The 17,065-nt window shown below is 31.0% G+C and overlaps 1 protein-coding gene and 1 long non-coding RNA gene across 2 annotated transcripts in view; one reads left to right on the top strand and one right to left on the bottom strand.

Moving 5' to 3' along the window:
• The window catches only part of LOC127737183 (uncharacterized), a 52,703-nt gene that overhangs the window by 27,406 nt on the left and 8,232 nt on the right, over positions 1–17,065 (top strand). The gene's annotated exons all lie outside the window — the stretch shown is intronic.
• LOC127739122 (uncharacterized) lies at positions 12–3,579 on the bottom strand. Its single transcript, XR_008000301.1, has 3 exons — positions 3,477–3,579; positions 1,477–1,570; positions 12–588 (listed from the first exon to the last, which is right to left on the bottom strand). It is a non-coding gene; the product is annotated as an uncharacterized LOC127739122 (long non-coding RNA).

Below are 17,065 nucleotides of genomic sequence, written 5' to 3'. Positions count from 1 at the left end.
CTCGTTAAGATTTCTGGATGGTACTATATTATTGTCTAGATATTCTTTTATTCTTGTTATGGTTTCAGGATGGTACTATATTATTGTCTAGATAGTCTTTTATTCTTGTTATGGTTTCAGGATGGTACTATATTATTTTCTAGATAGTCTTTTATTCTTGTTATGGTTTCAGGATGGTACTATATTATTTTCTAGATAGTCTTTTATTCTTGTTATGGTTTCAGGATGGTACTATATTATTGTCTAGATAGTCTTTTATTCTCGTTATGATTTCTGGATGGTACTGTATTCTTTCTCTCCTAGTTATGGGTTCTGGTTGATGTTACTGTATAGATATGTAGATCTTCTTCATCCTTATAATGTTTTCTGGTTTATGGTACTGTATTGTCTTGATGATCTTTCTCTCTTGTAATTGTTTCTGGTTGATGAATCTGTATTATTGTCTAGATATTCTCTCTATCCTTGGAATGGTTTCTGGATGATACTGTAATATTGTCTAGTCTTTTATCTTTGTGATGGTTTCTGGTGGATGGTACTTTGTTATTGTCTAAATAGTATTTTTTTATTGATGATTTTCTCTTGATTTTCCTGTGAAATAAACAATAGAAGTGTCTGTTGAAAAGTAAACTGTTAACACAGATATGTGTCTCGCCTGCTTATAATTTTTATAGTAAAATGCAAATATTGAAATTAAAAATAGCAATACTATAACATGTAATTTATGCAAAATACTCAAAAGTCAATGAACCATGACTAATGGAACAGGGCCAAATGATATCTGAGATATAAGATATGCCAATGATAATACAACTGCATACTAGATACCACTGACTAATTTTCATACATGGTTCCCCTTAAACTGACCTGATCACAGACTTATACATGTAAACTATGCAAAAGTTTCTAAGTCAATAGACCATGACTGGGGGGCTGGGCCAAATTATCTCCATGGAAATGAAATGTACCAAAGCTGATACAACTGCATACCAAAAATCATTGACTTATCATAAGCAGTTCCCCCTAAACTAACTGATCACAAACTTTTAACATGTAATCAATGCAAAAGTTTCAAAGTCAATAGACCATGACTGAGGGGGCAGGGCCAAATAATCTCCATGGAAATGAGATGTGCCAAAGTTTATACATCTCTGCATTTGGTCTCTGGTGGATAGTTGTCTCATTGGTAATGATACCACAACATCCTTATTTTTTATATATGTTGGGGCTGGCAAAGCTTTTTTTATTGATAACACATCTACTCGTTGTACATATATATATATATATATATTAAGGGAAATGACTTTATAAATGAATTAATTATTTAATGAACTTATTAAATCTGGTTGTAGAATCATTTGATTAATTTTGGTATATGTGTTTTTTTTTCATAGAATAATATATATTTAGAATTATTTGAAATGAGGAAATATTTTATAACATTTATAATTTTGTAGAAGTGAGGGAGGTTCTACTTACAGGGATTTTTCATTCTTTGTCATTAAGTACAAATGACGTGATGGAATTTCCTCGAACAGAAGTACGAACTAGGAAAAGTTTCTCTTTACTGAAACTGAAAGATAACACAGTTTCAGTAACACATCATAAATATATTGAATTGTTCATTATAAATATGAAAAAATTATATTTGAAAATAAGGTGATGCCAATGAGAAAACTATTCACCATTTCATTTCATATTGTTTACTTTGTTAATGTCCAGAATTACATATTCACATAAATAAATGCAAGACAGTATACTATGTAATATTTTTGTGTAATAGTGATTTGTTTCTTTGTATTAGAAAACTGAATGTAGAAAAACATTTTATATTTGCTGAGATAAATTTTTTCTCGTTTTTTTAAATTCATAAATTCTGTTTATAATAATGTTCCATTAATGTTTATATATTGGCATTGTAAATAAAGCCCAAAGATTACACCCCCTTTCCATCTGCCCCTCCACCTGTCAAAAAAATAAGAAAAAGAAAATATGTGGTCTACAAAAAAAAAATTGTCAATATTGTCGGGAGAAATTAATATGATGATTTATGGATAAAAAGTGAAATAATTGAGGCTTGATTTGGTATTGTTCCAGTTTTTAAACTTTTATTTTTACTTGCCCATTTTTCAGGTAAAGTGCAGCTTTTACATGCTCAAGAATGACTTTCACTTGTCATGGGCTATCAGACAAAAGTTTGTGTTTAACGTTTATGTCAAACCCAAAAATGTTAATGTCAAACCCTGACAAAAGTATTTTGTAGTAGTTAGTTTTCTCCTTTGAATTGTTTTACATTTGTCATTTTGGGGCATTTTATAGCTGACTATGCAGTATGGGTTTAGCTCATTGTTGAAGGTCGTATGGTGACCTATAGTTGTAAACTTCTATGTCATTTGGTCTCTGGTGGAGAGTTGTCTCATTGGCAATTATACCAGATCTTATTTTTATAAGTATAGCAATATACTTCAAATTTCTGCTGAAATATTTTTGTTGTCTATGTGTCTGCTCATTTAAATTTGTAAATACCTGTAGAAATCACATAACTTGTAAAAACCTATAGAAATCACATGATTTGTAAAAACCTATAGAAATCATATGATTTGTAAAAACCTGTAGAAATCACATGTTTTGTAAAAACCTGTAGAAATCACATGATTTGTAAAAACCTGTAGAAATCACATGATTTGTAAAAACCTATAGAATTCACATGATTTGTAAAAACCTGTAGAAATCACATAATTTGTGAGACTTTATCGAAGAAATGTGTAAATATATACCTTTAGCCACTGCTATAGTGAGCAGCAGAGATACAACTTTGATAGGTGTGGTTATTAAATACAGTTCTGGTTATTTCTGCTCAATATTCATCTATCTACGCAGTTATGCAATACAAATTTATTTGAAGATAGCTGGAATCTTGCTTGTCATATACAATACAGAAAAATGTATACCTCGATCTGATATAAACTATAACTGTGACTTACAGTTTTTATTGCCCCATTGGTACATGTAGCTTCATACTTTTTCTTGATTTTTTCCTTTAAACTGATTCCCTTAAGAACCGACTATTCATAGTTATTTTTAAGGGCATGGTTGTTTTTTGGGATGAAATTTTTTTATTCTGATTTTCTTAAAAGAGTTTCAGAAGGGCAGTGAAAAAAATGGTTTGTTTCCATTGAAATTTTGGAAAAAAATAAATACAACATTTATTTATAAGGTTTCAAAAATAAATTTCTGTTTCCTGTATTTTATTGGAAAAAAAAATCGATCTTTTTTTTTTTTTTTATTAAAGATGAATGGTTGGAGCCTAATGGCATGACATTTTCAATTTAAGGGATATCAGCATTATAAAAACAAACCAAGTAAGGTCCAATTTTATCATTTGCCCACATCAAAGCTGCCCAAAATTATTAGTATTTCTTTGAGCCATTTAATTCATTTGTTGTCTAAATAACTCATAACATGTTTACTTTACCTACCTTCTAATTAAACTGCAGGCATTTACTCATTTTTTTCTAAGTACATAAACTTTCAGGATCTTTCCAGGTCTCACATAGAAAATGATTCTTGAATGATGAAATCTTTGTATATATATATATATAAGTGCTTTGTGAAATGAGAACTTACTTATATATAGGCAGACAAACTCAGTTTCCAAGTATAGTGTTAGATCGATGAAAAGATAATATCAAAATCCCCATTGAGATTGATGATAGATAATTAAAAAAAAACTAATAAAATTAAAAGGATTCTTAGTTTTCTTTCCATCAAAACTTTCACTTCACAAATCATTTAAAACATCAAATACTTATAAAATGCAAAATTTTGTTTGCAAAACCTAGATCTGAGGGCTTAAAAAATTACTATTTGTATTTCTCTCCACTAATTGAAAGTTATTCACAAATCTGACTCAATTGCAATTTGTTTAATCAAGTCAAACTGGTCTCCTGGTCAGAAATTTTACCAAATTTTAGATTTAGAAGAACCACAGTCAAGTCATCAATGTTAAAGCAAAGTCAAAAAAAAAAACAAAGCATAATAACAAGCCTTTCAGATTTGAATTCCACTTTTTTCGCATTTAATAATCTGACAGTTGTCTTATGGAAGCAAGCTCTCCTTGAGGTTTGATCCCTGGTCCAGTCAAACCAAAGTGTTGAAAGTTGTTATTTTTATGCCCCCGCCGTAGCGTAGGGGGCATTAAGTTTTACCCTTGTCCGTCTACATACTTACATACGTCCGTACGTCCCAAAATTGGTTTCCGTTCTCTAACTTGAGTTTGCCTCAACCAAATGTTATGAAACTTATACACAATGCTTATTACAACAAAATACAGATCAAGTTTGAATTTTGGTAGCGTCACTCTAACTGTTCTAGAGTTATGCCCCTTTATAAATGGAAAAATTGCAAAATTTTTAGTTTCCATTCTCTAACTTAAGTTTGCTTCAACCAAATGTTATGACACTATACACAATGCTTTTTACCACAAAACACAGATCAAGTTGAATTTTGGTGGCGTCACTTTAATCATTATCGAGTTATGCCCCTTTATAAATCGAAAAATTGCAAAAATTTTAGTTTCCGTTCTCTAACTTAAGTTTGCCCTTACCAAACATTATGAAACCTTTAGGAGGTACACCACTAATTCATGACCCCGTTGCTTTCTATGTTAAATTCCTCAATTTCAAGCAGACACAGCTCTTTTGTTTCAAGTTCAAATAAAGTGACAATCATTGCATGTCAAAGCAACACTTTATGGTGTCTTGTACTGGAAAAATCAACATACCTTTAATGGCATATAAGAAAGAACTGGTTCCTGGAACTTCGGATGTACCAAAACAGGTACTTCAGATCTGACATACAGGCAAAAAGTACCCTCTTTATAAAATTTGGTGCAGTTTTTTTAATATTCAAAATTATAAGTCAAAAAGTGTTCTACAATGATCACCAGTCATTCAGCTTTCATTTGATACCAACAATACCTAAATATTCTACATATTTTGAAAGTTACACTCATGCGTAGGAACTATTTTGTGTTAAATATATACTACTTTCTGGTATGTGCTTTCTGGCCGGGCCGAATTAGTGGTGTTACACCTATAACAGAACCAAACTTGCTATATTGACTTCAGCATTACTTTATTTAATTCTATGATCTATTTCAAGCAATAAAAAACACATAAAGCTTAAGTCCAAAATCTATTTTACTAATTTTAAGCTCAAATTGGACTGGTAGTAACATATAGGTTATTCAAAGAAAACTGCATATGGATATTATAAATGGCCAATATACTTATTTTATTCTCAATATCATTGTTGTATTTAATAATTTCTGTTAGGAAATCAATGTGCTTACCAATAGTCATATTTCACCAGAGTTTGTTCATTTAATAAAAATATATTAGACCAAACCTAAGACATAATTGAGAAAGTTGTCCCCCCTTTTTTCTTCAAATTGGAAAAGGGACATTTTTGGTATAAACCATACTTCTGTGGTACAACATAGATTATAAAGAGCAATTTATATATATTTCAGCTGGATAACTTGCTAAACTGGTTCAAAATTGTATGTACAGTGAGATTTTGGAAGTCTTATATGAGTATATACCAATTGCCTAGATTGTAAAAGGCTATCATAAGAAAACCAATAAAACTTGAAAATCATAGGATTATTTGACCAAGAGCTATTTTTTTACCATAAACAAGTCATTATATACATGTTTTATTGATTGCAATCCCAAATAATGCAAACATAAGAATTTGGAGTCAAGTCTTAACTGCATGCATGTTGTGTGACCATAAAAGGCTAAAATACCTGATTATGTCAATTTAAGAGCTGAAATTTCCCATAAACAGAATTGTTCATCCAAAAAAGATGATTAAACATGTTTACTTACATCAAATATGACTTATTTTCATTGGAATAGGTACAACTTCTAAAAATTGAATTTCTGATGATTCTCTGTAATATAACAGAACCAAACTTGCTATATTGACTTCAGCATTACTTTATTTAATTCTATGATCTATTTCAAGCAATAAAAAACACATAAAGCTTAAGTCCAAAAACTATTTTACTAATTTTAAGCTCAAATTGGACTGGTAGTAACATATAGGTTATTCAAAGAAAACTGCATATGGATATTATAAATGGCCAATATACTTATTTTATTCTCAATATCATTGTTGTATTTAATAATTTCTGTTAGGAAATCAATGTGCTTACCAATAGTCATATTTCACCAGAGTTTGTTCATTTAATAAAAATATATTAGACCAAACCTAAGACATAATTGAGAAAATTGTCCCCCCTTTTTTCTTCAAATTGGAAAAGGGACATTTTTGGTATAAACCATACTTCTGTGGTACAACATAGATTATAAAGAGCAATTTATATATATTTCAGCTGGATAACTTGCTAAACTGGTTCAAAATTGCATGTACAGTGAGATTTTGGAATTCTTATATGAGTATATACCAATTGCCTAGATTGTAAAAGGCTATCATAAGAAAACCAATAAAACTTGAAAAATCATAGGATTATTTGACCAAGAGCTATTTTTTTACCATAAACAAGTCATTATATACATGTTTTATTGATTGCAATCCCAAATAATGCAAACATAAGAATTTGGAGTCATGTCTTAACTGCATGCATGTTGTGTGACCATAAAAGGCTAAAATACCTGATTATGTCAATTTAAGAGCTGAAATTTCCCATAAACAGAATTGTTCATCCAAAAAAGATGATTAAACATGTTTACTTACATCAAATATGACTTATTTTCATTGGAATAGGTACAACTTCTAAAAATTGAATTTCTGATGATTCTCTGTAATAGGAAGTTCACCACTAATTCATGGCCCCATTGCTTTCTATGTTAAATTCCTCAATTTCAAGCAGACACAGCTCTTTTGTTTCAAGTTCAAATAAAGTGACAATCATTGCATGTCAAAGCAACACTTTATGGTGTCTTGTACTGGAAAAATCAACATACTTTTAATGGCATATAAGAAAGAACTGGTTCCCGGAACTTCGAATGTACCAAAACAGGTACTTCAGATCTGACATACAGGCAAAAAGTACCCTCTTTATAAAATTTGGTGCAGTTTTTTTAACATTCAAAATTATAAGTCAAAAAGTGTTCTACAATGATCACCAGTCATTCAGCTTTCATTTGATACCAACAATACCTAAATATTCTACATATTTTGAAAGTTACACTCATGCGTAGGAACTATTTTGTGTTAAATATGTACTACTTTCTGGTATGTGCTTTCTGGCCAGGCCAAATTAGTGGTGTTACACCTTTACACAATACTTATTACCACAAAACTCAGATCAAGTACAAATTTGGGTAGCGTCACCTTTAATGTTCTTGAGTTATGTCCCTTTATAATGTTGTATGCAACAGCAAGCGGGGGCATCATATGTGTCCATGGGGACACATTCTCCATTTATTGCAAAGGACCATTTTGTTGCTTCTCTGCTAAGCATGCCACATCTAGGAGTAAGAACAAATACTGGTTGGCTCAGATAATGTGTCCGGGTAGGGTGACATGTTTTCCTACAGACTGTTATCTTATGAACTATAAAATAAAATTGAGAATGGAAATGGGGAATGTGTCAAAGAGACAACAACCCGACCAAAGAGCAGAAAACAGCAGAATGCCACCAATGGGTCTTCAACACAGCGAGAAAATCCCACACCCGGAGGCGGGCTTCAGCTGGCCCCTAAACAAAAATGTGTACTAGTTCAATGAAAATAACGTCACACTAAACTCCAAAACATATAAGTGAACTAAAATTAAAAAACATACAAAACTAACAAAGGCCAGATTAAGTATCCAGCTCAGCATGTACAAAGCAGGATTCCTATTCATAACATGTTATCTTCCTGATATGCATCTAATAGTTGCCACTGGACATTAAACACCAATCTATCATCATCTTCAGCAATACAACTGTACAGGTGTATTTCTTTATATCCTACCTTCAATAGACTTTAGGGAACTTAATTGGTTGTACCATGTCACATGCTGACCATGTATATCTAATACACAGTGTGAACAAGAGTTATTTACATAGCCTGATATATAAAACGGCATCTGTTAGATATTCAAAAATTAGTAATAATTTTCCAAGTATCAGATAGAAAAATTGATAGGGGATAAATATTACGCAGTCCTTCAGTGACCTATTCTCTCATTCCATATAAAATTTATTGACCGTTTATATACCATATTAGGTCACTGACAGCGTGTGTAATATGTAATGCATGTATGTACCTATTGTTAAGTCATATGAAAGATAAAGTAGTCAGTTTGAATTATTGAAAGTAATTGTCAAGTCCCAAGTTTTCACACTACTGGCATGACTGGTATTCCTTCTTAGTTAAATATCTTCTTTATTTACAGACATCAATTTGAATTTAAGCATGTAATATTCAGTGGAACTAGAACACACCCGTGACATCGCAGGTCCGTGACTGAATTAAAGTACCTATACATATGGTCGGGGAGGAGGTAAAGAATCAGATTTACTCTAACATTATTAGGTTGATTTTCTAGTCACTTTATATATATATCAGCAGGGTTTAAGAACATCCGTTGTTTGACCTGCTAGTCAAATTCGTTTTGTTAAAATATACTTTTTCACTTTTTTGGTCTTTTGGGAAATGTTGTTTCTGCTGTATTTAGACCCCTCTACCAAGAAATTTGTTTTGCATGCACACGTATAAAAATTGCGGTTTTTATCCAACGCAATCATAGGTTTGAACCTTGTTTTCAATTTAGACTTGTGTATATATATATATATACACGCCATATTTTTAGCCTGGATTTTAGTATTCATATTGTCATCTGGTAAATTCATGCTGATTATAAGGTGCACAGCTTTCTCTGCTTTCAAAATCTTTCTGTTTGAACCCTTCCTGGTTTTCTTACTACAACCGGAAATTACATGTGACATATACTATTGGTATCGGTATCTGATTTGACCTGGAACTTGTTAATTATTGGTATTATTAATTATGTGGAAAACAAAAGGCATGGAATGGTGTAATTTTTAATCAACACCCTTGTCCTATATTAGTTATATATAAAGTTGAATTCTTTGATTTGTCGTTTTACATCATGCCGGCTAACTAATTGGACCTCGTTATTTTAGTAGTATAGATATATGTGAAGTTACAATTTGTTGTTAATAAGTTTCCCTGGAGATAATCTAATATCTTTCACCCCCTTTTCATATAAAAAAAGATTTGACTGTCTTAACTCCCTTTCACAGAGTATTTTAGATTTAATTGAAAGAGAACTAAGTAATGTGAAGAAAAATGACATTAAAGTAGACTAAAATTGGATAATTTACTGTCAACTTTATGTTTAAGAAAAAAACTTTTAGTTAATCATAATGCAGGGTATTCCATTACCACATTAAGTGTGTTACTTTTAACTTATTTTTTGACGAAAGTAAAATTCCCATGCATAAACTGTTAACACCTGTATTAATCCTTCAAAAAATTTACTGAAGACTAGTGTTTCAAAAGTTTCTTGATGTTTGTCTGATAAGTCATGATGTCTGCAGTATACAGAATATCAAGGTCCTATTAAATAATCCTGTTTTCAATTATCATCGCTTTAAGAACTTTGTGGAAAAGAAATATTGCATTGCTTTAAGTGCCTGGGTGATATTTAAAAATGAAATGAAATATTTTCAAAATTCTCTGAAATGAGTGTCCAAATTATATAATTCCCCATTAGAGTGTACATTCAGCTTTTTCATTGTTGATATACATGATATATGTTGTAATAATTATTTAATCCCACCATATATTTGTGTTAGTAATACTTTTCTTAGAAGTCAGGCAACAAAAATAAAAATAAAAATCCAATGAATGAAATTTACAAGGAAACATTTCTTAAGGAAGTTGTAAATTTGACTGTTAGTTTTTAATTTGTTTATCTTTATAGAACTACAGTGAGGTAGAGTTTGTCAGACTCTATATTATTATGACGTTTCATATTCTATACTGACCCTGGTATCAGCTTACACATGCAGGTCCTGGTGTCAGCCTGAGTCTCCCCTCTCAAGCCTGAAACAAAATCAAAGGTCAAGGTGGGAGAATAACTTATTTTTCAAAATGAGAGCAGTTTTGCAGATAATTTATTCTAAATAAGAAAACAAGAAAAACTTTAAGAACAGGGATAAGCAGTCACTTATCATACGCTCTTTAAAATATCAATGACGTATTTTTAACAAAAAGTGCTTTTTTCCAGAAATTCCAGTGAAAATGATAAAAACGAGTGAAACCAAAATATTTGTATATGATTCAACTGTTAATTACCCAATCTAATTAAAATTGTGTCTTTCTGAAATTCACAACAAAATGTAATGAAGTTAATCTAGTTAAAGAATTATTTCCTTTCCTTTTTGTTCCTTGTTCAATATATTTGATTAATTATTAATTTTTTTTTTTTTTTTTAATAAAATGATATATTTAGAATTATTTAAAATGAGGAAACTTTTTATAAGACATTTATGCTTTTGTCGAGGTGAAAGAGGTTCTACTTAGATGGATTTTCCAAACTTTGTCATTAAGTGCAAATTGAGTGAGGAAATTTCCTCTTACAGAAGTACAATCTTGGAAAAGTTTTCTCATTACTGAAACTGAAAAAGAACATAGTTTTGTTTCAGTAACACATTTTCAATATATATCAGTAGTTGGTGCTTCTGTTTAGACATGATTTAATATAACATACTTTTATTAAATTCTCATTTTAGAAATTATTTAGAAATTATTAGGTTACAACTCCTTCAGACAAAATTGACCTTAGATGGATTTGTCTTCCCTTTTTCAGTCTGCTTTTGTCTACTAGCGTGTATTTATCATCCCTGGTTTTCAAAGTTTAGGGTTAGGGTGTTCTTTGAATGTTTAATTGTTCATTAGACTGATTAGTACATGAAATATTTATATTTGAAAATAGGGAGATGTTATATGATTGCCAATTAGAAAACTATCCACCTGAGTTCGTTTCATTTGATATTGCTTACTTTGTTAATAAAAGGATATCATATCAGGGTTGGACATTTAAGTTATAGCTGAAAAGTAAAATAACAAAAATACCAAACTCCAAGGAAAATCTAAAACCGAAAGTCCTTTATCAAATGGCAAAATCAAAAGCTCAAACACATCAAACAAATGGAAAACAATTGTCATATTCCTGACTTGGTACAGGCATTTCTTTATGTAGAAAATAGTGGATTAAACCTGGTTTTATAGCTAAACCTCTCACTTTTAAGTCATATCCACGCAGTTGCTTTTAACCAATCATATTCTTAGAAATGTATAGGAGGTAAGATAATATGTAATGCATGTATGTACCTATTGTAAAGTCATATGAAAGATAAAGTAGTCAGTTTGAATTATTAAATATAATTGTCAAGTCCCAAGTGTTCATACTAGTATTCCTTCTTAGTTAAATATCTTCTTTATTTGTAGGAAACAGACATCAATTTGTATTTAAACGTGTAATATTCAGTGAAACTAGAACACCCGCGATATAGCGGGTCCGTGACTGAATTAAAGTACCGTATTTGGTCTTGTATAGTAGGCACTTTTTTACCCAAAATATATTGTTGGTACACGGGGTGCGGACTATACACAACTGTAGACAGTTTTCTATTTTTATTAAAAAAAAATATTTTTTTTAAATATTGTTTTTTCTTCATTATTGTATATTCGAGACGGTTTTTTATTTTTATTTTTTTAATAACTTTTTTACTTTTTTATTGAAAGTACAGGTGTGACATCCTGCATGAGTAATCTAAAGGGGTAATTAAGGATTAAGTATGGGTGTGTAGCAATTAAATAATCATGTCAACTTTTGACAGGTGTTCAATATAATAACCTCGGGCTTCAAATCAACATGATCAATGAAAAGAAAATTAAGGATTAAAGAGTTTTAAAATTTTAATTACTGCTAATCAATTAAGATGATTGTTTGATCTCTATTTTCTTTTGTTCCATAATTTTCCAATGATTTCTTTTATAATATTTGAACAGTGCATCAGCTTGGACAAGCTTAGACAAATGTTGATTTTAAAAGGGATCTTTAATCAATAACTTTACTTTTATAAAATTAATAAATGTAATTACATGATAAAAGCTCTACCATTTCATTGTTTATGACTTTAAATTATTTAATTAAACAAAAAAAGGATTTGATTGAACAAACAATCTTCTTTATTTTATTTATCTTCCAATAGAATTGAATGAAGATAAAATACATGGTTTAATAGTTCCCTATCAAAGGTTTTTATTTATCTTTTCTTTTTAACTTTTTTTTAACAAGACTTTTTTCACGATTTTGGGGGGGGATGAAAAGGGGGTGCGTACTATACACAATTGTGAACTATACACGACTGAATACGGTACATACGCCTTACTTTAGCCTGGATTTTAGTATTCGTATTGTCATCTGATGATGATGATGGATGGCTGCTTAACGTCCAGGAGCAAATTAATATGCATATTCAGGACTAGAACATGTTATTGTAATATGAATTTTTACCCTGCTTTGTACTTGTACATGCTGAGCGGATTTTTAACGTGCTAGTTCACAAGGTAAACAGTCCTCAGGAATACATGTCACCTTACCCAGACACATTATTCTGACTCTGAGCTGACCAGTCTTTGCTCTTACTCCTTAATGGCACTTGCTTAGCGGAGAAGCAGCAAATACCAATTTTAAAGTCTTTGGTTTAACCCGGCTGGGGTTAGAACCCATGACCTCCCGCACACCTAGCGAACATGCTACCATGAGACCATTATTCTGTGTGGAAAAGAAGTATTGCATTGCTTAAAGTGTCTGGGTGATATTTGAAAATGAAATATTTTCAAAATTCTCTGAAATGAGCTAATGTGGACCAAATTATATAATTCCCCATTAGAATGTACATTCAGCTTTTTCATTGTTGATATAAGTTGTTTCAGAAAAGTAGTAATAATCATTTGATCCCACCATATATTTGTATTAGTAATACTTTTCTTAGAAGTCAGGCAACTAAAGTAAAAATTGAAATTCAATGAATGAAATTTACAAGGAAACATTTCCTAAGGAAGTTGTAAATTTGACTGTTAGTTTTTAATTTGTTTATCTATATAGAAGTACAGTGAGGAAGAGTTTGTCAGACTCTATATTATTATGACATTTCATATTCTATACTGGGCCTGGTATCAGCCTGAGTCTACACTATCAAGCCTGAGGGCTTTATAGGAGAGTGACATTAACCATAAAAGTTCATTTTTAATGCACCCACCTAACATACAGCTCAATTATATACCATTCGAAAGCATATCATCTGTACTATCTTTTTTGCCCGGTCGTCAGATATTCATGGTGAAATTTTTGTTGAAACAAAATCAAAGGTCAAGGTGGGAGAATAACTTATTTTTCAAAATGAGAGCAGTTTTGCAGATAATTTATTCTAAATAAGAAAACAAGAAAAACTTTAAGAACAGGGATAAGCAGTCACTTATCATACTCTCTAAAAATATCAATGACGTATTTTAATAAAAAGTGCTTTTTTTCCAGAAATTCCAGTGAAAAATGATAAAAATGAGGGAAACCCAAAATATTTGTATATGATTCAACTGTTAATTAACCAATCTAATTATAATTGTAGAATTCTGAAATTTAGAACAAATCTTTATATGAGCATGCTAAACATTGTGATGCGCTTTCTGATGGGGTTGGCACAGTCTGTTTTTTTTTATTAGCATATCTACTGAATCTGGCAGAGTTTTTAGTGTTTTGTGGTACATATATATATATAGTAAGGGAAATAACTCAACAATTATAGACTAGAAAACACATGTAATGAATTTAATCTAGTTAAAGAATTATTTCCTTTCCTTTGTTCCTTGTTCAATATATTTGATTTATTATTTTAATTTTTTTTTAATAAAATGATATATTAAGAACTATTTGAAATGAGGAAATTTTTTATAAGAAATTTATGCTTTTGTCGAGGTGAAAGAGGTTCTACTTAGATGGATTTTCCAAACTTTTTCATTAAGGGCAAATTACGTGAGGAAATTTCCTCTAACAGAAGTAATATCTTGGAAAAGTTTTCTCATTACTGAAACTGAAAAAGAACATAGTTTTGTTTAAGTAATACATCTTCAATATATATCAATAGTTGGTGCTTCTGTTTTGACATGATTTAATATAACATACTTTTATTAAATTCTCAGTTTAGAAATTATTTAGAAATTATTAGGTTACAACTCCTTCAGACAAAATTGACCTTAGATTGATTTGGCTTTCCTTTTTCAGTCTGCTTTTGTCTACTAACGTGTATTTATCATCCCTGGTTTTCAAAGTTTAGGGTTTGGGTATTCTTTGAATGTTTAATTGTTCATTAGTACATGACATATTTATATTTGAAAATAGGGAGATGTTATATGATTGCCAATTAGAAAACTATCCACCTGAGTTCGTTTCATTTGATATTGCTTACTTTGTTAATAAAAGGATATCATATCAGGGTTGGATATTTAAGTTATAGCTGAAAAGTAAAATAACAAAAATACCAAACTCCAAGGAAAATCTAAAACGGAAAGTCCTTTATCAAATGGCAAAATTAAAAGCTCAAACACATCAAACAAATGGAAAACAATTGTCATATTCCTGACTTGGTACAAGCATTTCTTTATGTAGAAAATGGTGGATTAAACCTGGTTTTATAGCTAGCTAAACCTCATACTTGAAAGTCATTCTCGGGCAAGTAAAGCTTGTTAAAAGTTAAAAGTGAAAATTGAAAACATTGAAAAATACAGAATCTAGCCTCACTTTCAGCACTGATAATATCATTTAAATCACTTGTTTTAAGTATACCCTGTATTTTTCCTTTATAACAATGGCCGATTCAATAATATTGGCCAGTCAGAGTGCAATTCAGTTTTTGATAGACTGATCATATGAGACCTAACTATTTTATAAAAACTGTTGAAGAATGCTAGACACAATAATATAAAACCAAATCACTTTAATTGATAAAATTTACTCTTTTCTTAGGTTTTTCCTAAAATTGTAAATTTAGAGAAGAGGCAAATCAAGGGAGCATGAGATGCTGAACTTTCTGGAGCACCAGATAGGCTCCCTTTTCTTAAAACATGTATAGACCTATCTGAAACCCCTGATAGTTTCCCTTTTCTTAAAACATGTATAGATCTTTCTGGAGCACCTGCTAGTTTCCCATTTCTTAAAAAATGTATAAACCTTTCTGGAGCACCTGCTAGTTTCCCTTTTCTTAAACATGTACAAACCTTTCTGGAGCACCTGCTAGTTTTCCCTTTCCTAAAACATGTATAAACCTTTCTAGAGCACCGGATAGTTTCCCTTTTCTTAAAACATGTATAAACCTTTATAGAGCACCTGATAGTTTCCTTTTTCCTAAAACATGTATAAACCTTTCTAGATCTCTGGATAGTTTCCTTTTTTCTAAATCATGTATAAACCTTTCTAGAGCACTAGATAGTTTCCCTTTTCTTAAAACATGTATAGACCTTTCTAGAGCACCAGATAGTTTCTCTTTTCCTAAAACATGTATAAACCTTTCTAGAGCTGTGGATAATTTCCTTTTTCCTAAAACATGTATAAACCTTTCTGGAGCACTGGATAGTTTCCCTTTTCTTAAAACATGTATAGACCTTTCTGGAGCACCAGATAGTTTCCCTTTTCTTAAAACATGTATAGACCTTTCTGGCGCCACAGATAGTTTCCCTTTTATTAAAACATGTATAGACTTTTCTGGAGCACCTGCTACTTTCCCTTTTCTTAAAACATGTATAAACCTTTCTGGAGCACTGGATAGTTTCCCTTTTCTTAAAACAATGTATAAACCTTTATGGAGACACTGGATAGTTTTCCTTTTCCTAAAACATGTATAGACCTTTTTGCAGCACCAGATAGTTTCCCTTTTCATAAAACATGTATGGACCTTTCTGGAGCACCAGATAGTTTCCTTTTTCGTAAAACATGTATAAACCTTTCTAGAGCACCAGATAGTTTCCCTTTTCCTAAATTATGTATAGACCTTTCTAGAGCACTGGGTAGTTTCCCTTTTCTTAAAACATGTATAAACCTTTCTAGAGCACCAGATAGTTTCCCTTTTCCTAAATTATGTATAGACCTTTCTAGAGCACTGGGTAGTTTCCCTTTTCCTAAATTATGTATAAACCTTTCTAGAGCTCTGGATAGTTTCCCTTTTCCTAAAACATGTATAAACCTTTCTAGAGCACTGGGTAGTTTCCCTTTTCTTAAAACATGTATAAACCTTTCTAGAGCACCTGCTACTTTCCCTTTTCTTAAAACATGTATAGACCTTTCTGGAGCACCAGATAGTTTCCCTTTTCTTAAAACATGTATAAACCTTTATGGAGCACCTGATAGTTTCCTTTTTCCTAAAACATGTATAAACCTTTCTAGAGCACTGGATAGTTTCCCTTTTCTTAAAACATGTATAGACCTTTCTGGAGCACCAGATAGTTTCCCTTTTCTTAAAACATGTATAAACCTTTCAAGAGCACTGGATAGTTTCCCTTTTCCTAAAACATGTATAAACCTTTCTAGAGCACTTGATAATTTCCCTTTTCTTAAAACATGTATAAACCTTTATGGAGCACTGGATAGTTTCCCTTTTCTTAAAACATGTATAAACCTTTATGGAGTACCAGATAGTTTCCTTTTTCTTAAAACATGTATAAACCTTTCTAGAGCACCAGATAGTTTCCCTTTTCCTAAAACATGTATAGACCTTTCTGGAGCACCTGATAGTTTCCTTTTTTCCTAAAACATGTATAGACCTTCATGGAGCACCAGATAGTTTCCCTTTTCTTAAAACATGTATAAACCTTTCTGGAGCACTGGATAGTTTCCCTTTTCTTAAAACATGTATAAACCTTTCTGGAGCACTGGATAGTTTCCCTTTTCTTAAAACATGTATAAACCTTTCTGGAGCACCAGATAGTTTCCTTTTTCTTAAAACATGTATAAACCTTTCTAG

The sequence above is a fragment of the Mytilus californianus genome, unplaced genomic scaffold, assembly GCF_021869535.1.
Source record: "Mytilus californianus isolate M0D057914Y unplaced genomic scaffold, xbMytCali1.0.p SCAF_4, whole genome shotgun sequence".
Lineage (NCBI taxonomy): Eukaryota > Metazoa > Mollusca > Bivalvia > Mytilida > Mytilidae > Mytilus > Mytilus californianus.
Note: the sequence above shows the minus strand (reverse complement) of the source record. Positions and strands in the feature narration are given on the sequence as shown.